We start from the raw sequence: 21,804 nt of genomic DNA, 5'->3' as shown, positions 1-21,804 counted from the left end.
AATAAAAATTTATTTGTCTTATTACATTTGTTTTAGATATTAATCTTTCAATCGGCATATGACTTTCATCATGCACTTTAAATGGGGCAAGCACAGTTGCCAAACTAAATATCCCACCAAAACTAACAGTCCAATATATTTGCTTTAGTGTTCTGAAGTGTCCTTTCCTAGTCTTTGTTAGTATGTTATAAGGCTAATCAAATGAAATACTCCATATTTTGTAAATACTCTCTTGGAGCTATCATGGGAAGGCAAAATGTATCGTAATTCCATTGGAAGACTTGTAAATTGAAACAGCATGTCATGGCATCCTGCATCCTACTCATTTATTCAACTAGTGAGAATCCTTTTAGAAACTTTCTAGGTTATCTTTTCCTCTTTGTACTCTCTGTCACACTCTGTACTCAATGCTTAAACATAATATCTAAGACATGTTTAGTTTAGTCGAATAATTAGTCTGGATCAAAATTTTCTCATCAATATTGAATATTGCAAGCAGAGGTAAACCTTCTTTAAAGAGTTTCAAGATATAGACGGAGCCACAATAGTTGCAGCAGAATATCAGAGGATTGTGAACAAGTTGATGCTAGTAGGTTTTACTTTTAAAAACTCCAAATTAAGATGTTTTTGTTAAATAGAGCAGTGTTGTAGAATTTTCCTATTTCTCCTGATTATTCCAAATTTTCAGGAGTTATTCAGGTTGCTGGTTTTTCTTAGTTTTTCCGGTTGAAGTTTATATTTGCCAAGTTTCGCCGATTTTTTACCAATTTTTCCTGATTTTGCTGACTTCCTGAGTTGATGACACCTGCCAGTTTTTTGTTGATGCTGAGTTTCCATTCACTGGAATAAAGATTTATTTGTGATCATGGAATGCAAGGAGAAGAAGTTGACCTCAGGCCATGATGAAATTAGTCAGTAGGAGGCTAGAGATTGTGCAGCTCTTGCATAATTTAAGTGATGAAGGTGTTTTTACATATAAGTGATGTAACCACTTAAGAAGACCAGGATTGCTCGACGAACATGTGAATAGTAATATGTAACTATCAGATTATACCTGAGGAAGAAGCTTTTCAGATGAAAATGTAGAGCATGGTTTGTTGAAATTTGGTACCGGAGGACAGGTGGTTCTCTTAGGCTTTGATCTTTGGCCTAGGGAAAAGTGTCCAAAAGAATTTAATTTTTCTTCTAAAGTGACTTTATAATTTTATAAAGTTAAATCTAATTTAAAAGTGACTTTAAGTGATAAAGTTACTAAGTCTAATTTTAAAGTGACTTTGGAAATAAATGACTAAGTGGGTTTTTATTAAAGTGGGGTGAATTAAAAAATAAAAAGTGAGATTTAAATGAGCATTTAATCTCAGCCTTAGATCTCAATCTATTTCAGCCATTGGATTTAGGGATCGCCCAAAAGTCACTTGGATCACTCAAAAGTCACTTGGGGTTAGATTAAAGGAGGAAAAGGAGGAAAAGGTCATTCATTCTTTCATGAGCAGATTGAGAGAAGGAGAGCAAGAGAGCAAGGGAGATTTCTGGACAGTGAGCGGCGGAGTATCAGCAGCGGAGTATCAGCGGCGGAGTTTCAGCAGTGGAGTTTCAGCAGCGGAGTATCGGCAATTGAGTTTCAGCAGCAAAGTATCAGCAACAAAGTTTCAGCAGCGGAGTATCAGCAGCGGAGTTTCAGCAGCGAAGTATCAGCAGCGGAGTTTCAGCAGTGGAGTATCAGCAGCGGAGTTTCAGCAGGGCGGAGTTTCAGCAGGGCGGAGATAAGTTGTAAAATTTTTCTTGTTGATTTTGTTGAATATTTCTCTTACTGTAAAAAGGCATTTTCCAGAAATAAAGAAGAGTTCTCAAACTGGTTTTCCCCAAGAGTTGTAGGGGGTTTTGCCACGGTCACATTGACCAAAAATCTCAGTGTTTAAATGTGTTTTAATGGCTGTTTATTGCTGCTGATTTTTATTTCTGCAATTTCCAGCATTCTGTAAAATTTCCAGAATTTGTGTTTTCAGCAAATTTATTTTTTCCAGCTTGTTAAATGTATGGTTATGGGAAAGGGCATTTAACTATATGGGAGAAATAAGGAGAAACTAAAAACCGGGGTGGGAAATGAGAAATTTCTACATGGTATCAGAGCTTGAGTGCTGAAGGACAGTTTGGGACAGCAAAAGGAAAAATTACAGCTGCTGATTTTTCACTCAGAAAATTCCAGCAAGCTGATTTTTTTTCATAAACAACAGTTTTATCTTTACTACAGCAGTGTTATTTTTCAGTTTTAGGACAACATGATGTCATTGGGATTGAGGGTGGAGGATAGGTTGGATGGGCATACAAATTACAGCGTTTGGAAGGAGAGAATGCAGAGTATCTTTGAGGAGGCAGAAGTCTGGGATATCATGGTGCATACCACACAGAACCCTGTTGTTGTGCCTACTGATGCTACTCAGTTGACATCTTATAATAAAAAGAACAACAAGGGTAAGAGGTTGATTCTAGACGGAATTAAAGACCATTGCATTCCTCATGTGAGAGGAAAGAGCAATGCCCATGAGTTGTGGACAGCATTGTCCAATCTCTACCAGAGTACCAATGAGAACCGGAAGATGTCCTGAAGGAGAAGCTGAAGAACATTAAGATGGGTAATGATAGTGCAGCTGGATATCTCACAAAGATTACTAATGTGAGAGATGAGTTGGCAGCGATTGGAGAGGCCATTCCACCCACTGAGTTGGTGCGGATTACTAATGTGAGAGATGAGTTGGCAGCGATTGGAGAGGCCATTCCACCCACTGAGTTGGTGTGGATTCCTCATCCCTCTTCAAATTCACTGAGGGTGAAGTCGAAGCAGAGAGTATTATCAGAATGGGGTAGTAGAAGTTTCTGATGGCCTACCTAAAGATCACTTCAATGGAAACATCAGATCTAAGGGTGGAAGGAAAGGCAGATGCCTTGGTTGCAATAAGTTCGACCATTATGCGAAGGAGTGTCCGAATGTCAGGGACACATCACTTGATGATGATAACAATCATTACGGGGTCATCTTCAATGATCAGAGGAATGACAGGTAATGCAGATCATCAAGGAAATGGCTGACTCTTCAGAGAAAGCAAGGAACCCCAGGTATGAAGAATCAAATATTGTTTCTGATAAGATAAAGAAGCGCTATCTTGTATCGGCCCTCTCCTTCAGATTCTTTGGGAATCTGGCTTATCGATTATAGTGCTTCAAGGCACTTCATCAGATAGAAGGGTGCCCTCTCTAAAATTAAAAGTTCATTCAAAGAGTCAATCCCCCTCAAGATCACCACCAACTTATAGATCACATTCTTAATCTCCAATTCCATTATTTGAAGTTGCTAAAACAACCACCAACACTCCTAGCACACTTCCACTTTTAGAGCCCCCTGAATTTCAGTCTTTAATCCATAAATTAGAGGAAATATCTATTTCTGGAGAAAAATATGTTCAACCATACATATCGGAAGGAAGTGTTACATCCTCTTTACAGTCTTTCGGTGTAATAACTAGATCCTAGAGTGAAAAGCTTGGAGTCAAACCTTTTTAATTCCCATTAACCACTCATTGGAGAAAGGAAATCACACCAAAAAATCACTCTTCTGCTAGTGAGATCACATCATCATCTCCCCCTCTTACTCCTTCTCTCGGTCCTACTTCTACTTCTACTTCTACCTCTTTACCTTCTTCTTATCAACCTCTCATCCCATCCATTTCTCAACCACAATCGTTTGGTGCTATTATAATTAGTAGCACCACGACATCATCTTCCACTGCCCAATCTTCTTTATCCTCCACATCTTCTAAAACATCCTATGTTCCTATAAGTCCCAGGATGACAAACATACCATGGAACAATTATGGGGTAGTTCATATGGATCCACCACTACATAATCAGCCTAAACACCCAGAAAGATGGATTCCTAAATACAATCCTGAAGATGGCCTCCTTGTAGAGGAACATCTTCATTATTTTATGTTGGCCATAAATTTAAATGGAGTCACTCAAGAAGATTTTTTTGTTAGACGTTTTCCTTATAATTTTGAAGGATAGGCATGGTCATGGTATTTCTCTCTTCTGTCTGGGTCTATAACTAATTGGGATATGCTTGAAGAATAATTCTTACTCAAATTTGGGGAAGATCGAACCACCACCACTTTGATTAATGATTTGTCAAATCATTAAAAGATTAAGGATTTCAATTCAAGGTTTAACAAGTTGCTGAACAAAATCCCAGATACTTCTAGATTTGGAGTAGATGTACAAGTTGAATGGTACATTAGTGCCCTCCCTTCAAATATTGCAATATTCGTAGATAGGGAAAACAAAATGTCATTATCTGATAATATGAAAGAGGCCTTATCTGTAGAAAAGAGAATCCTTTCCCTTGAGAAGAAAAAAACTATGGAGGAAAGGAAGCAAACTAAAAAGGTCACTTTCAAGGATGAAACAAAGAAGAAATATCCTAAAGATCGTTTCGATCTAGAAGGATTACAAAATGTTGTCAAAACTATGTCAAACGATATGTTAGAGATCAAGAAACATGTTGTTGAATCATCCAAAAAGCCTTTTTGACCTTGTAGAAAAAATTAGCCATCCCAATCACAACCACCTGCCATCATCTCAAATGCAGAATCTGACCAGGATGATGAAGAGGAAGAAACATGACTATTTGTAGAAGAGTCCCAAGAGGAAGAATTAGAAGAAGCTCATGGATTGTGGGACTTTATTTTAACTTCATCAAAAAATGAGGAAGAAGAATAAGACCTACCTGTTAGTGCGAGAAGTAAAGTACCTGTTGATACTCCTCCAACAAGTCAAAATCATAAGTCTATTGCTCCTCCTGCTAAAGAAAAAAACATAGCCAAAAGGACTTCTACTCCTTCTGTTACACAGTAATTTGTCACCATTGGTCACCGTCCCTGTTACCCCTTTCCCACACTTTGGAGGACTCATTTCGGGACCTGTGAGAAGTGACATAACTTGAAAACACTTGCATTATGTTCCCCTAAGTATGGACTTCATATGCCTTGAAGACATCTCCTGCAGAATATCCTTAAAAAGTCTCCTTTTTCCATTAGCGCAGATCGCCAGTGTATCACCCGCGCCAATGGGGGAAATTCTCCAAAGAGGGCGCACCCATTGCCGCTCTGTCTCAGAGTCTTACCCGCGCCAATCAAGTTTGGGAAAGCTTTTTAACAAACGCACGCCCGAAAGTTTTTTCCTTTCAACTCATGAGGCTTTTCAAGGATAATGCCAATCTCATGGATGTCGAGATTCATCGTATCTCTATCCATAATAGCTTTTCGAGGATAATGCTTATCCCATGGATGTCTGGATTCATTGTATCTCTTCCTCCTCCTCCATCTATAAAAGCTTGTTCTGGTGCATTTGACAAGCTAGTTTTTGAGCATAGGGAGAATTATACTGTCAGAAGTCTAAGAGATTGTTGTAAGAGTCTTCTTTGCATTCATAATCAAAGAGAGAGAGGCTTGATCCCAATCCCGGCAAGCTTTGCAAGACATATGTAGCTGATCATCCAGCCAAAGGAGGATTTGACGTCAGAACTTTGGTTGTATTCTCCTTTGTTGATTATCAATAATAGATGACTATCATTATGGTTCCATTCTTGTTGTTCATTATGAAGATGTTTGAGTTATATCTTTTCTGACCGATATATAATTGCACCTATTGGATTTTATGCTTGTATTCGTGTCGTTCTTTGCATGTGCAGGTGTCCATTCACGGAGATCGTGAGGATCGTGACCGGCCGAAGCAAAGGAACGAGAGTGTCAACTCTTCTACAACACTAGCGTTGGAATCCAAGTAGGCTCTTATAATCCACCTTTAATTTGCAATTAGGAACTTGCGTGATATCATTGTTTGATTGTTGCTAGACCCATTTTGGGCTAGTGGGATCGCCTCTGTCCGCAGAGGGGATTTACCTCTCCAGCAATTTGGCGACTCCGCTGGGGATCGAACCCAGGATTCTATTTGTTGTTTGATTCGTAAACTTTGGACGAAGCCTGAAGTATGGCCAGGTAGCCTTTGAAACCCTATTGCTCTGCATTAGCGAAGTAGATCAACGCCACTTCAGTCAATCTCCGGTTTGGTTTATGAACCGAACAGCTTGGAGTTTGTCTTGCACTTTGGTTTTCTCTTGTTTGCTTGCTTAGATAAGCTTTCTGGGTTGAATTTTTAAGTTGTCTCTTGCTGCCTGGTCTGTTTGGATACTGTTGATCAAGCCCTGGACTGCTTGTTTTTATTTTTAAGCTAGCAAACTTTATTAGCGTGATTTCTTCCCTGACAGTAGCGCCAGTGGGCGCATGTTGCACAAAAGCAACTCACGCTAATCCCTTAATAGCGCGAGTTACAGCCTAACAGTCGCGCCAGGACTGTGAACTTTTCCAGTTTGCTTGTTTGGAAGCCTTCTGAGCTTGGATTTAAATAAATCCATTGAGTTACATGTGAAAGTGCTATGTAGAAAGATTAAACAATTTTAAGTGACATGATTTTTCCATTAATAACAATGTGTCCCAATAAACATGTGTAAATAACAATTAAAAACGAATATCCCCACTTGTTAACCACTCAATTATATCCCTTTCAAAAAAATAAAAATAAAAACCTCATTTATTTTATTATTAAATGACACAGGAAAAACCTGCAATACCCACAATATGCATATAAAATGCAGAATCTCATCTATCCCAGGAATTTCAATGACCTGCCTAGTCAAACCTTCATAAATTAAGGTTTAAGGCCCCTTAATTAAATCTCATGTGGATCGATTCAACAACTAACCCCAATCTGATCCTTAGTTAATCTTTTTTCGCAGAAACTTATAACTCAACCCTTCATCCTTTATAATAACTTTGGTTAATTCTATAACCACGTATATTAACCAAACCCCACTCTACGTGCCAACTCATCATATATCGCAATCACAGAGTTTCAAAGGACACAATAGAATATGCATTCAGAACTCCTGATTTGCGATATGCGATTGCCCTTTTCCACTGTTGATTTCGTCCATCAGATCAACGGTTGTCGCAATATCGCATCACACCAACATGTGACTCCATCGCATTCCTAAGACTCCTCCTCTCACATGTGATATTCGATAACACAACCGGACTCCAATTAAAATAAAATTGCGCCTATAACCTTCTCAAATCAGCTCTGGCCCAAGCCTTATCGGCTTCAATCTCCACTGTCGATCTTGCCTTTAATCCGATGGTTGATGTCTTTCCTGATCAACAGAGCTGCTTGGTGATCCTGCGTCATAGATCAAAACCCATTTGATCTGACAATCCACAACGATATCACACGGACCACTTGCACAATGTTTAATCGGCCTTACGGAACCGATAAGGATTATAAAACCATAATCTATAAATGTTTGGGTCCGCCCTTGAAGTTAAAGTCCGATCTCTTTATGGCCCGATATCCGTTGGATGACGGAGGCCATTAAATCCTACGGTCTGCAGCCCTTCAACTAGCATGCGTGTTATCAACCAAATTAACACCACAGTTGATTGTGACATAAGGATTGACTGTGGGATCGACGACTATGATTTAGTACGGGAGTTCAGCCATGATCAAGGGAATTTGTTCTCTCCTACCCCCGCTGCGGTTTTTTATCACCGTCGATCTACCAAATCTGTCGATCTGATGATCCAGATTGATTCCCACAATTAACCTTTCACAAGTACTTGGATTTAATCTTCGTCGTTCATTTCTTTCTCTTATGTTGTACGACTTAATCTTGGTCGCCCATTGCCTTCAGCCTCGTTCATTGATCTTTAGATCCAATGACACTTAGGCATCGTTACCTCACTTCTTCATCCTTCTCTTTACTTTGTTTTTATGTCATCCCTTCAATGTTCTTCTGTGGTTTCAACTTTCTTCCGGGTTCTGGTCCTTCACTGTTCTTCCACATAACTCTCTCCTGACCTTAACTCTGCGTATTCCTTAACCACTGTCACTCCCAAACTTTACTTTGATCCTTCAATTGGATTCAATGACATGATCCTTCATCCTCACTTCTTTTTGCATTCTTCCCGAATTCCACCTGCATACATATACTGTGCAGAACCTCTAATTCACACATAATTTATCATTCAATACTCAAACCACGCACTTACATAGTTTAGGAATTGAATCTCTGTATATATATATAAAAAAAAAATGATTACATAATGAGACTCTATGTCTCTCTGGCCTGATGTTCTAATCAGTGGCCTCTGTTTTCCTACTTGTCGTAGGCTTACAATCAAATCTATCTAACTCTCGACCTAACCAACTAACTAGCTAACCTCTGACTACGCCTTTTAGGCTTATATTTATACAAAAGGATTCTACAACCAATCCCTAGTTTAGATCCATAATCTTCTCAACAAAATCCTAAATTCTCTTCCTCATCTCTAAGGATCCTCTCTAATCCACAAAATCATGAACTAACTCCTAATCTAAGTTTTGCAATTAATTCTCAAATCTCTCAATCTCTCAACTATCCTAATTCTCTCATGTTCTCCTACATTCAAGAATATTTACTAATATGCCTCACTATACTTAATTAAATCCCTATTCTAACTTCTCTCATTAAAATCACTCAAAACCTTAATAATTACATTAATTCAAAACATAGGAAACTAACTTCTTTGAAAACACAAGACCCCCTATGTCTACTAAGACACAATGATATTATTGAGTTGAATGCTCTTGCATCAAAATCTCAAGGTTGAAAATAATCATGGTCTCCTGATCATGTGATTTTGATTTGTGTCCTCCTGGATCCCATACTTTGTTTTGTAGTCTGTCCTTGGCTACTGTTGTTGTTTGTTGTTGTTCTCCAGGTCTCCACACTTTATGCTACATTGCCCCACTAGCTATGCTTTCACAGTCTACTGCTGTCTTTTTCTTGTTGCCGCTTTGCTTTCTTTTTGTTGTCTTCTCCCTTTGAGACTCTTTTCTCGTCAAATCCATCATCAATTTGATTTCTATGTCTAACTCACTTCTTTTTTGGACTCTTTCCTCTTCCTCTCTTGCATATCCTTTGCAATATTTATCATGTTCTTTCTTCCCTACTGGTGCTTTCAGCCATTTCTCCAGTAGCTCCAATTCTTTCTCCCATTCACTAATCCTTTGATCAGAGTTTAGTCCTTCTTCTTGATTGACTACCTCAACAACTTCCCTAGTTATCTGCACTGTGCCTATCATCATGATGGAATGGTGATCCTTTACTATGTTTTCAGCTAACATAGTCTCTTCTCTAAATTTGCCTTTAATCTTCTACTGGTTATCTTCACTTTGTAGTTGCTGGTTCCTTATGATCATTGTTACATCCTTACCCTCTTGTTGCTTTTGAACTTCCATTTCATCCCCAAATAAATCTTGTTCAATTTCTTCGATCACAACATCACACTCATTCATTCTATGCATTGTTCCTGCAAAAAAAACTATTGGTTTGTGAACCAAAACACTCTTTTGTCTCCATGTCTTTTAAAGACCCTCTGCTATTGTTAAGTACTGTTGTCACCACTTCTTTTCTATTTCCATTTCCTCCTAGAAACCTCTCCACCAATTCAATTTCCTCCTTACATTTAGCAAGTGTCTTATCACAATGCTCTTCATTTCCAGCTTCATCCTTTACATGGTCACTATTGCCCAACGATCCAAAAAATCATGAACTAACTCCTAATCTAAGTTTTGCAATTCATTCTCAAATCTCTCAATCTCTCAACTATCCTGATTCTCTCATGTTCTCCTACATTCAATAATATTTACTAATATGCCTCACTATACTTAATTAAATCCCTATTCTAGCTTCTCTCATTAAAATCATTCAAAACCTTAATAAGTACATTAATTCAAAACATAGGAAACCAACTTCCTTGAAGACACAAGACCCCCTATGTCTACTAAGACACAATGATATTATTGAGTTGAATGTTGTTATATACCTAGGGGGGTTAATATGGGGTACCAAGGGAGGTACCCAAGGTAATAATGTAATAATGGGATGGGCCATAGTAATAAATAAGGTGGTTAACCCATATCATGTAAGGGACCACAAGTAGTTAATAATAATGTAATGGGCCCATGGTATTAGTTGATGGTATGAGGGAACCATGGTAATGACCCATGGTATTGTATGTATAACTAGGAAAGACTATGCGGGGTAGAAAGAAACAGGTCGATAGCCAAGGGGCTATCAAACCTGACCAACAAGGGGCTAGTGGAGGTGCAAGGGATCGTAGGTCCTAGGTGAGGAGATTTGTAGTTGTGAGTTGCATGGAAAACACTAGGAGCTGACAAGTGTGGTTCTGGTTCCAAGTATGCGACAAAGGGATGCTTAGAGAAGGGCCCCGTGTCGGGAGCAGTCGCGAGTTGGGTCGTGGCTGGGACATTGTTCGAGTTTCGTGAAAAGTGTAAGTAAGGAGACTAGGCGTGAAGACCAGTGGACGTAGGTTGGAAACGAGGAAGTCACAATTAACTAGGTGGAGGATGCAACACACATTGTAGAAGGTGTTGAGTAATACAACTATCGGCAGCTAGGGCCAACCCCTAGCGAGGAGATTAACCTGGTGATGTGAACCAATAGGTGGTTGCAAGAACTGGTCGTTGGAGCGCGGGCCAGATTGAGTGTCAAAGCCACTGGGTGTGGCGTTAGGGGATTGTAGAGAGCATCAACTATTGGAGTATGTGGTGGGCAATGGGTACAAGGGACAATACCGATAGCTAGCTTAGTTTTGCCAACAAAGTCAACATGATTAGCGAAGGTTAGCCCTTAAGGCTTAGAGGGAGAGAAGGAGATTGTAACAATTAGGGGGATCGGTAGTAGATTAATTTCAGTAGGTGTCTTAAAGGACCAAGAGAGATCCACAAGGAAGATCTTTGTAAATCTATAAACCAACAAGGTGCTAGAAGAAGTTACCACATGGGACATAAGGAGAGGGTCACGAGAGCTATTTAATAGCCTAACTGAGCGGGACTTAGAATTGTATGTGGCATTTGGTGTTGATACCAAACATGTAGTGAATGAGGTTGGAATATTGATATTCCAGTTTGATAAAGGGGGTAGGTTGGAAATAAAGTATGTGTTATGGGTGCCAGAATTCAAGTGGAGTTCAATTGCAGTATCTATTATAGGGAAGGGGCTTTGTGTAGTGTTCTAGGATGGACAGGCACTGATCAGACCCATGGGATCTAATTCTGACAAGGGCCATGTCATTAGAGTTAGAGAGAAACTTGTATAGGCTAAAGTGCTAGCCTATTCGAGCAATGGCAAGAAGCAGAGTAGTGAAAAAGAACAAAGAGTAGGAAACTTTGAAGGTTGAGTAGTTTAGAGCGAGTCAACCTTTAAGTTTGCCTTCAAGTTTAGGTGGGGAGGAGCAGTTAGTGGATCCATCCAAGATTGTCAAGAAGTTCTCTTAGGAAGAGATGACCTTATATGATTTTTAGGAGCAAGAGGCCTCTAAGAACAAGTCCAAGGGGAGTAGGTCTTGAGGATAATTTCGAATTAGGTGGACGAGAAGACTTCCAGTTTAGAGGGAGCAGTGATGGGAACAAATGCAGTTGTAGGTGGCAGAAGTGCCTCCATCGCTAAGAGGGAGTGTTGATATTTGTAGTGCGGGCATGTACTTTTGCACATGCCTAAGTGTCTAGGTGTGTAGAAATCGCCTGAAGTCTTTGTAGGACACTTGCTCGTTTTGAGTAAGTTGTTATTGTAACTTAGCCTCAATATAACTTAGGAAATGCACATACTTAATTATGTTGGCTATTGAGCTAAAGAAACTTAGGACAAGAACAATATTTACTTCAATGATTATGTTTTAATATTAATTTCTGATCTCAAGTGAGGCAAGATCTAATCTTTGTCATCAATCACTTTAGAGATTAGGGTTAGGCATTTATCTCAATGTAAAGTTATAAAAGCGAGGCTAAGAAGAGGAGAAAGACACACCATATAGCAATAGAAGACATTGAAAGATGCATCTCAGTGGTGAGTAGAGAAGGATTTCCATTCTAGTGTGTTGGGTCTGTGGAAAGTGCAGGAATGCAACGTTGGAGATCAGATCAGCCTAGGAGATTTGGGTCAGATATAGGGCTTGATCAACTAGATCAGATCCATGGTATGTTGTAACTATAATTTTCTTGGTTGGACCATTATCTTAGGACGGGAGCCCAAGTAGGTTTTGATTGTGTCATTAATCAAGAACTATTGATTGGACAAAATTTGTATGTGTCACATGTGATTGAGATTGGTGTGATTTTGCTTTCGCTAATTATGTTAAGAACCTAGTTGTACATTTATTCAATAGATTTGTAATTTGCTAGGTTAATAAAGTGTCGGGCACTAGGTTCACGAAAATTTACTATGGTATCAGAGCTAAAGCTCTGAGAATTGATCTTGAGTCATGTAGGAATCCGAGTTCATTTAGGCATCATTGGGGCCAAGTTTGGCAAATGATCGTACGAGGCATGGATTTATTTATTTATTTTTGTTCAGGATGAGAGCTAGAAGGTTGTACATCGTACAATGGCCAAAGTAAACAACACATTTGTACGGGTTGAAGAGAATATTATGGTGGTTGAGTTCAAAGTTAAATTAATAAATTAAATAAAGAAGAAGAAAAGGTTGGTGGCCGACAACTGAGAGTGGGACGTTAAACCAACCTAACCACCAACTAGAGGAGTTACTGTCCAGGAATGATTATGTGGGGTAGAAAGAAACATGCTAATAGCTAGGGGAATGTTAAACTCGACCAACAAGGGGCTAGTGGAGGTGTTAGGGATTGTAGGTAGGTTGCGGGCGAGGAGATTCATGGTCATGAGTTGTGTGGAAAATACGAGGAGTTGACAAGTGGGTGTAGGTTGGAGTACATAATAGAGGGATGGGTAGAGAAGGGCTTGTATAGGGAGCTGTTGTGAGTCAGGTCGTGGCTAGAACATCAATTGACAGTTGTGCACAAAGTTTTGTGAGCAACTTCAACAAGAGAGTAGGTGCAGAGAAGAGTGGACACAAGTTGACAACAAAGACGTTGTTGCAACTGACAAGGCGGAGGAGGCAACACATGCAATAAAAGTTGTTGTGCAAGACAAATGTTGGTAGTTAAGGATAGCCCCCAACAAGGAGATTTAGTCGACAATGTGAGCCAACAGGTGGTCAAGGAGACTAGGCTCCTGAGTGTAGGTTGGGCGGAGTGTCAAAGCCATAGGGTGTGGTGGCTGCGAATTTTAGGGAGCAATGTTTGTTGGAGTAGTGTGGTGGACAACGAGTATAAGTGACAATATTGATAGGTAGCTCAATTTTGCTAGAAAAGTCAACAAGATTGGTGGAGGTTAGCCCTTAAAGGGATAGAGAGAGATTATACCTATCAAGGGGATTGGCAACAGATTAATTTCAGTGGGTGGCTTAAAGGACTGAGAGAGAGATCCACAAGAAAGATCTTTCTAGATTATAAACCAATAGTTTTCTTATGGGTGCTAGAAGGACTTATAATAGGCAACATAAGGAGAGGGGCACGAGAGCTGTTTGTTAGATTGATTGAGTGGGGCTCATGATTGCATGTGGAGTTTGATGTTGATACCAAACATAGTGAAGGGTGGTGGGACAATGATATTTCGGCTTGATTCAGGAGCTAGGTTGGAAGTGAAGGATGTGCTATGGATGCTAGAACTCAGGTGGAGTTTTCTTTCAATATCTATGATAAAGAATGGGTTTTGTTTAGTGTTCTAGGATGGATAGGCACTAATTGGACCCATGGGATCTAACTAAGATGAGGGCAATGCCATTGGAGTTAGAGAGGGCAATCTATATAGGCTAAAGTGCCAACCTATTCGAGCAATGGCAAGAAGTGGAGTAATGACAAAGAACAAGGAGAAGGAAGCTCTGAAGGTTGAGTAGTTCAGAGGAAGTCAACCTTCAGGTTTAGGTGGGGAGGAGCGACCAACAAATCCTTCCAAGTCTGTTAAGAAGATCTCTTGCTATGAGATGAGCTTACAAGATGTTCAGGAGTAGGAAACTTCTAGGAACAAGTCCAAGGGGAGTAGGTCTTCGAGGATAATTTCAAAACAGGTGGTAGGGAAGGCTTCTAGTTTAGAGGTAGTATCCATGGTAGCCGATGTAGTTCTAAGATCAAAGCATGTTTTAGGTGGCAGAAGTACTTCATTCCCTAAGAGAGAGTGTTGATGTTTGTAGCTTGGGCATGTACTTTTGCACATGCCTAAGTGTCTAGGTGTGTAGAAGTTGCCCAAAGTCTCTTTAGGACACTTGCTTAAGTATGAGTAAGTTGCTATTGTAACTTAGACTTAGTCTAACTTAGAATAAGCACATAATTAATTATGTTAGCCATTGAGCTACAAAAACTTAGGAAAAGTAAAGTATTTACTTTAATGATTATCTTTTAATATCAATTGTTGATCTCAAGTGAGGCGAGATCTAATCTTGGTCATCAATCACTTTGGAGATTAGGGTTAGGGATTTAGCTCAATGTAAATTTATAAAAGCAAGGCTAAAGAGAGGAGCAAGACATAGAGTACAACAACATAAGACATTTAGAGAAGCATCTCAGTGGTGAGCTGAAAAGGACTTTCATTCTAGTGTGTTGGGTTCGAGGAAATTGCAAAAGTGCAACACTAGAGATCTAGATCAGCTAAGGAGATTTAGGACAGATCTAGCACCTAATCGGCTGGATCAAATCCAGGGTATGTTGTAACTATAATTTTCTCAGTTGGGTCATTATCCTAGGATGGGAGTCCAAGTAAGTTTTGATTGAGTTATTGATGAAGAACTATTGATTGGGAAAAATTTGTATGTGTCACATGTGATTGAGATTGGTGTAATTTTGCTTCCACTAATTGTGTTAAGTTCCTAGTTGTGCATTTTAGGTGCTAGGTTCATGGAAATTTAACATCCATAGAATTCGAGAGATTTGATACCCCTACGAACCAACATCAAGCTTGGCTAGAGTGACTAGCTAAGTTAATGGCCTTCGATGAACGATAGGCCAAGTGGAGAATTTGAGAACTCATGCACCTGACATAGGATTTTGTGGAAGAAATTCGATATAGTTAAAAATGAATTTTATATAAATCACATTTTTTCAAGAAAAAAATCAGGTAGTTTTTTGTACCTAACAAAATTACAAAAGTAGATGTTGATGAGCATTCTAGGTGGCATGATTAGCCAACTCATACAAGACTAATCCAATAGTCACCAGCTAGGTACAAAAAAGATGACTACAAAATTTCATAAAAGTAGACATCTGAATTTTGTCCATAATTAATTGTATGCAAATAGAAAAATATAACTATGATCAATACATTTATATTGAGCAGATCAAAAACTATAGTCTTTGAGAGAAGTGAACAAAGAGAGAAATATTTCAGTTAAATCAACTTAAAACCAATGTTTATGAATATATTTTGTGGAGTGATCTTGAAGACTTCCTGTGATTTTCTAGATTTCTTTTTCCAATGTTAGTCCAACTTTGGATAATTGGTTAGTTACTATGTTTATGCTCTTGTACACATGCTAAAAAATGATGTGAGAGAAAATTGTGATGGGCCCGTTGTAGCTGCTACAACATTCTCCAAATTTTGCCTACATTCAAATTTTGGAGCCTCCCATTGATTGTGTGAACTATTGTCTCAAGTTATAAAAGTTGTTTTATGCCTGTTCTCTAAATTTTCTGGGTGTTCAAGTTCCTTTCTAAAGAAGCCCAAAGCATTGTCTTTGTTAAATGAAGCCCTGGTGCACTTTTAAGGGGCAGCTCCAATGCATTCTCTTGCATTAGTTGATCCTATTTATCATTAGAACCTGTGTTGGGCTCATTCCCATGGCATAACGCACCTTTTGGTTGCAGTCGACACTTGTATTGTAAATAGATACACACTCGGTGTCTCACTTCGAGATAAGTGTTGCTTTATTGTTGTGTCACTGTATGCATGTTGGTTTTGGGTACTATGCATCTTCTTGTCATGTGCTTGATTGTATATGTGTGTGTGATCATGTTTAGGACCTGTGGTATGCTCTTACTCCTACTCTCTTGCCTCGCTGATCTCACACTTAGTCAATTTTGGAGTTCTTCCTTGTCCTCATATCTTGCATAAGTTATGAGCACCTTCAACTTTCTAGCCAGGTGATGAGCGCATTGCACATTCCTAAGCTTTAGTGATGAGACCCTCACTGTACCCATCTTGAAGACAACCTCCTTCATTGAGCAGTGAACAACCTCAAAGCATAGTCACTCAAACCTTGTTGCTTACACTTGCCCACTGCGCAAACTGTGATCAACCCTGCCTTGTGTTGCACAATGCACACTCCTAGAGGACAATAGGTCCATCTCATGACCCCTGTAGTGGTAACCTGCATAATGCTTAGAGTCCCCTCCTTAATCACTGCGCATTGCACAATCACAGTGCCCAAGCTTGTCACCCTTGTCTCTTGACTTGCCCACTGTGACCAAGACTTGCCCCTCTCTCTTGTCGTTGTGCACTGCACAGTCAGAGTGCCTAGACCTTCACTCCCTGCCTTTTGACGTTGCGCTTTGTGCCCAAGAAGGCCTCTCTCTTAGTCCTTGTGCACTGTCCCATCGCAATCAACATCTTGCATGAGAAAACAATGGTAGACTAGGTGATTTTGTGATTGATAATGTCTTGCCATGAGTGAACTTCACTTGTAGGTACTACCATCTTAACATGGATGTTAATGTTTAGGGAGGTCATCAAGGAAATATTGCAAGAAGACACTTATGGAGGTAAGACACAAAGAGACCATCATACAAGGAGACAAAAGGAACTCTAAACTATGACAGATAGATGGAAACCAAGATGATCCGAGAAACTCTATTACTATAACCAGACCCTTTGGATGGTGAAGATGAAGTACAAGCAAGATCTATCATGAAGGTTTGAAGGCATAGTAGTAAAGAGAAGAACTTGGCATTGATACACTATAATGAAGTCTCATTAGCCAAATTGTAGCTCTTCAAAGTGTCAACACAAGAGTGTTGTTTTGTCTCATGTATTTTTGCCACATCATTGGTGGAATGTAATAATGTAATTTCAAAAATTGGAAAATGTAAAATGTGTGGAATTCTAAGGGTCATACATGGAATGTAAAGAGTCACTAGGAAGTCCAAGAGTCATGTAGGAGCTCAAAAGTCATATGGGAGCTCAAGAGTCATGAGGGAGGTCAAGAGTCACATGCGAGGTGAAAGGTCACCTCGTATGTTTTAAATAAAACCTCATAGCTCAAGCAAAGGAATTTTCACCTTGGCTTCTCAAGCTAGGCATAGGAGATAAGATCATTCTTTTGAGGAGCAAGTAGTGGCTTAACATTCCACTATTGGAGCTAGTGATGCAATATTGTAATTGTGTATCTTAGAACTTTCACTTAATGATTTGAAGCTCTCGAAGTCGACACACTTTCATGCATGTATTGTGAATGTTGTAAGACTATTCTTTCATGTTTGCGATGCATGTTTGTGTTTTATATATGCTAAAGAAAATGAACTATTTCGTTGGCTTTGGTACACATCTTTGAAGTGTGTGTCTTGCATCCTTATTTGCTTTCATGATCGTTGTTACTTTGTGAACTATTTTGTAAATTAATTAATGATTCTTGCTACATATGTGTGTCTTTATTAGGATAGTACTATTACTTTTCTTCTAAAGGCTCACTCTTTCTTTTCTCCTTCGTGAAAGTACCTTGAGCGCACTGCAACTATTTATATCACAAACCTTACTTGCTTATCTCAAAATTGTATGCATGCTCTCTTATGTTATAAATTGCAGTCAAGGCAAATATTTAAGAACATAATAATGGCAACTGGTTCTATTTCCAGGATGGGGCTCCTATCCCAAACGTTGTGAGGTCTAGTTGGGACTTCATATCGGGGAGACCCCCTCTATGTTGGTGGTTTTCTAGCACCGTCAATCGGGCCAATGAAGTGGGCCATGTTACCCATGTATATACTGGGGTAACCATAGGAGAAATTTTCTCCCACTGATGTAGAGTTCTAGCTGGCAACTTCACATGATTCCCAGACAGTAGCCTCTCAAATGCCTCTTACCCACCCATGGGTTAACACATCCACTTGATTATCATGTTTTTTTTATAAAGATAGATCAATAACCTTGACGTTCATTGTTTCGTACAAAGTGCTTATATTTAATGTTGTAGGCATCTAGGTAAAGATCATGGGTTGAAATCAAATAATGGATCATGATTCTTGGATTTTATACTTGTTGCCTTATATCACTTTGGTGGTCATCTCTTCCTTCTAGTAAAGTGCAAGTACCTAGGGGATTTTCTTTCACTATCTGGGAGGGGCATGAACAAAAGGCCTTGATAAAGGTGGTGTGTCCACATCCTTTCATATTTAACATTTGTCATCAATCTCTTTTATTCGTTCTCCTTTATGTTATTTGGTTGTTGCAAGTGGCTCGTATTGGTTCCCTTTTTGTCCCATCATATGAGAAAAGAGGCTTGGAAATGCCCAAAGGTTAATGTAATTGCAAAAGAAGGAAATTAAAAGCATGTGCCAAATGTTAAAATGATAATGACGACAAGGGATAGATGACGATTAAAGCCAAATAAAAAGTCCCATGCATATCATGCCTATCAAAGTAAAAGGTATTTAAAGAAAGCATCCCAACCCCTATGAGCAATGACCTACCCATCTTAAAAGGGGATTTAAATGAAATTAATGAGCTTGCCGACCAAGGCAATTAAAGCAAAGAAAAATGTTAAGAAAAAACAGTGTCGAGGGAAGGGTAACTCAATTGACGCAAACATTCTCTCCACAAAGGTCCTCATGAATGATGGTCTTGCAAAACCCATGTATAAGACTATTACACCTCTCATGAAGTACACCTGAGACCATATCACTTATCATTCACACCTGTTGATTGAAGGGTCAACCTAGGAATTGTTCATCCCACTAGGGTTGGGAGCACCTAATAGGGGCATTTGATGATCCTCCCAAACCTAAATCTTGCAACTTGTATATAGTTTTTAGCTAGTGTGAAGTTTGAAAAATATACCCTTGTGTGATATACTTACATGGCTTTAACATTGAATATGGTCCACCTTTTATGGGCCAATGACTCTTGCATCCATGTTAATTGATCTTACTTGATTCCTTGAGCTTGTACTTGATGATGATTTGGACATTGTCATGGTCCTTTAGAGGACATTGATGATGCTTCTCCTACACTTCATGGATGATAATTGCATGCCCTTTGGAAGACCTTCCACTTTATGATTGATGTTGCATAGTTGATGGAAGGCGTTGCGTTTGATGTTGACTTGGCACATCTCAAGAGACCCTCATCCACCCTTGACACCGTGGATGTTGCCCATTGGAGCTAGGATGTTATTCCTACAAGATGACGTGGTACTTGTTGCATGACATGGGGCTTGAGGAGGATGACGTTGGGTTTGAGAGGGCACTTTTTGGTGATGAGACATGATCATTGATGAAGAGACAAGCCCCTTGGACTGTTTGTTGCACCTTTTTAATGGAGAGACATTTTTTTTGAGGATGATGTCATCTTTTCTAGGCCTGTAGAATCATACGTGTGGCCTTTTTAAGAGATTTTTCATGTTTATCATTGTTTTTCCATATTTTAGGCTATTTTGAGGGTTGATTTGATGACCTATCCACCTAGTATCATGGATTTATTATTTTTAGGGACTTTTAGCGTAATTTGAGCTAAATCGCTTGGTTCCCCTAATATATAAAGGGAAGTATTTAGTTCATTGTAGAAATTTCTGGTTTCCCACCCCGGTTTTCAGTTTCACCTTATTTCTCCCATGTAGTTAAATGCCCTTTCCCATAACCATACATTCAACAAGCTAAAAAAAAATAAATTTGCTGAAAACACAAATTTTGGAAATTTTACAGAATGCTGGAAATTGCAGAAATAAAAATCAGCAGTAACAAACAGCCATTAAAACACATTTAAACACTGAGATTTTTGGTCAATGTGACCCTGGAAAAACCCCCTACAACTCTTGGGGAAAACCAGTTTGAGAGCTCTTCTTTATTTCTGGAAAATGCCTTTTACAGTGAGAAAATTTTCAGCAAAACAATTTTTTCAGCCAGCAAACTTATCTGTTTTTCAGCCTAACAGACAATCTGGAAATTTGCTGTATGAATTGTACGGACCATATGGATGTACGGACGTACAAACATACGAACTGTATGGACTATATGGGCGGCTGTACGGACATACCTCGGTTTCCGTGTAGAAAATTGCCTCCTCGAAATTCGTGCCCAAAAATCAGTTTTTCTCTGTTTGCTCAGCAAAAATCTGCCTTTTTCTGCTTGTTCTTTCAGCTGTACGGATTTGCTGAAGTGCTGCCTTGGTATGTGTGCCAAGCTGCTGCTTTCTTCTCCTTCCTGTCCAGAAATCTCCCTTGCTCTCTTTCTCCCAATCTGCTCATGAAAGAATGAATGATCTTTTCCTCCCTTAATCAACCCTAAGTGACTTTTGGGTGATCCCTAAATCCAATGGCTGAAATAGATTTAGATCAATGGCTGAGATTAAATGCTCATTTAAATCTCATTTTCTATTTTTTAATTCACCTCACTTTAATAAAGACCCACTTAGTCATTTATTTCCAAAGTCACTTTTCCTTCTAATTTTTCATTGACTTTATAAAAGTCACTTTAAAATTAGACTTAGTAACTTTATCACTTAAAGTCACTTTTAAATTAGATTTAACTTTATAAAAATTATAGAGTTACTTTAGAAGAAAAATTAAATTCTTTTGAATTCTTTTCCCTAGGCCAAAGATCAAAGCCTTAAGGAACCACCTGTCCTCCGGTACCAAATTTCAACACTCCCTCTTACCGAGGAAGGTGTTCCTCACCACACCCATCTTGTCTCTGAAGTCGACATGCTTGCCCTGTGGTAAGGCTTTGGTAAGAATATATGCAACCTGCTCATCAGTGGAAATATAATTAAGCTTCACAACTCCCTTCTGAACATAGTCTCTGATGAAATAATATCTGATCCCGATATGCTTTGACCTGTCATGAAATACTGGATTCTCCGTGAGTTTAATGCAACTCTGATTATCACAGTAAATCACTGAAGGTCTCAACGGCTAACCAAGTAAGCCAAACAACATCTTGTGAAGCCAGATGGCCTCACAACTAGCTAGACTGGCTACCATATACTCTGCTTCTGCTGAACTCAGTGCTACTGACTGCTGCTTCCGGCTGAACCATGACACTACTGCTGAACCCAACCCAAAACAGCACCCTGAAGTGCTCTTCCTATCAGAAGCACAACCTGCCCAATCAGAATCAGTGTATCCTGCCAATCTCACTCCATCTCCCGGCCTGTAGTCCAGACCATAATCCACTGTCCCCTGCAAGTACTGCAAAATGTGTTTTGCAGCCACCCAGTGAACCTTCCTAGGCTCACACATAAACTGACTCATCGTGTTGACTGCAAAATAGATATCTGGTCTAGTGTTGACCAAATACATCAAGGAACCAATCAGCTGCCTGTACAATGTGGGATCCACCAACTCGGAATCCGAAGCATGAAGCTTCTTCCAGTTGGTGATCATCGGTGTCCACATGGGTCTACAATCCTCCATGTGGAATCTGCTAAGGATGTCCACAATATACTTCCCCTGCCCCAGGAAGAAATGCCCCTCCTCCTGCCACACCTCCAAACCCAAAAAGTAATGCACCAAGCCGATGTCCTTAGTCTCAAACTCCGTCGCAAGATCTCTCTTGCAGTACTTTATGAGTCTCTCTGCAC

At 39.4% G+C, this 21,804-nt stretch overlaps 2 protein-coding genes across 2 annotated transcripts in view; one reads left to right on the top strand and one right to left on the bottom strand.

Moving 5' to 3' along the window:
* The window catches only part of LOC149148369 (uncharacterized), an 87,652-nt gene that overhangs the window by 2,441 nt on the left and 63,407 nt on the right, over positions 1-21,804 (bottom strand). The gene's annotated exons all lie outside the window — the stretch shown is intronic.
* LOC149148370 (uncharacterized) overlaps positions 1-21,804 on the top strand; it is a 243,033-nt gene that overhangs the window by 186,219 nt on the left and 35,010 nt on the right. The gene's annotated exons all lie outside the window — the stretch shown is intronic.

Source organism: Pinus tabuliformis, chromosome 9 (genome assembly GCF_031772625.1).
Source record: "Pinus tabuliformis cultivar Carrire ecotype Pingquan chromosome 9, CPIR1, whole genome shotgun sequence".
In the NCBI taxonomy this organism is placed as follows: domain Eukaryota; kingdom Viridiplantae; phylum Streptophyta; class Pinopsida; order Pinales; family Pinaceae; genus Pinus; species Pinus tabuliformis.
The sequence above is the reverse complement of the archived record's forward strand: the minus strand, read 5'-3'. Positions and strand labels throughout refer to the sequence as shown.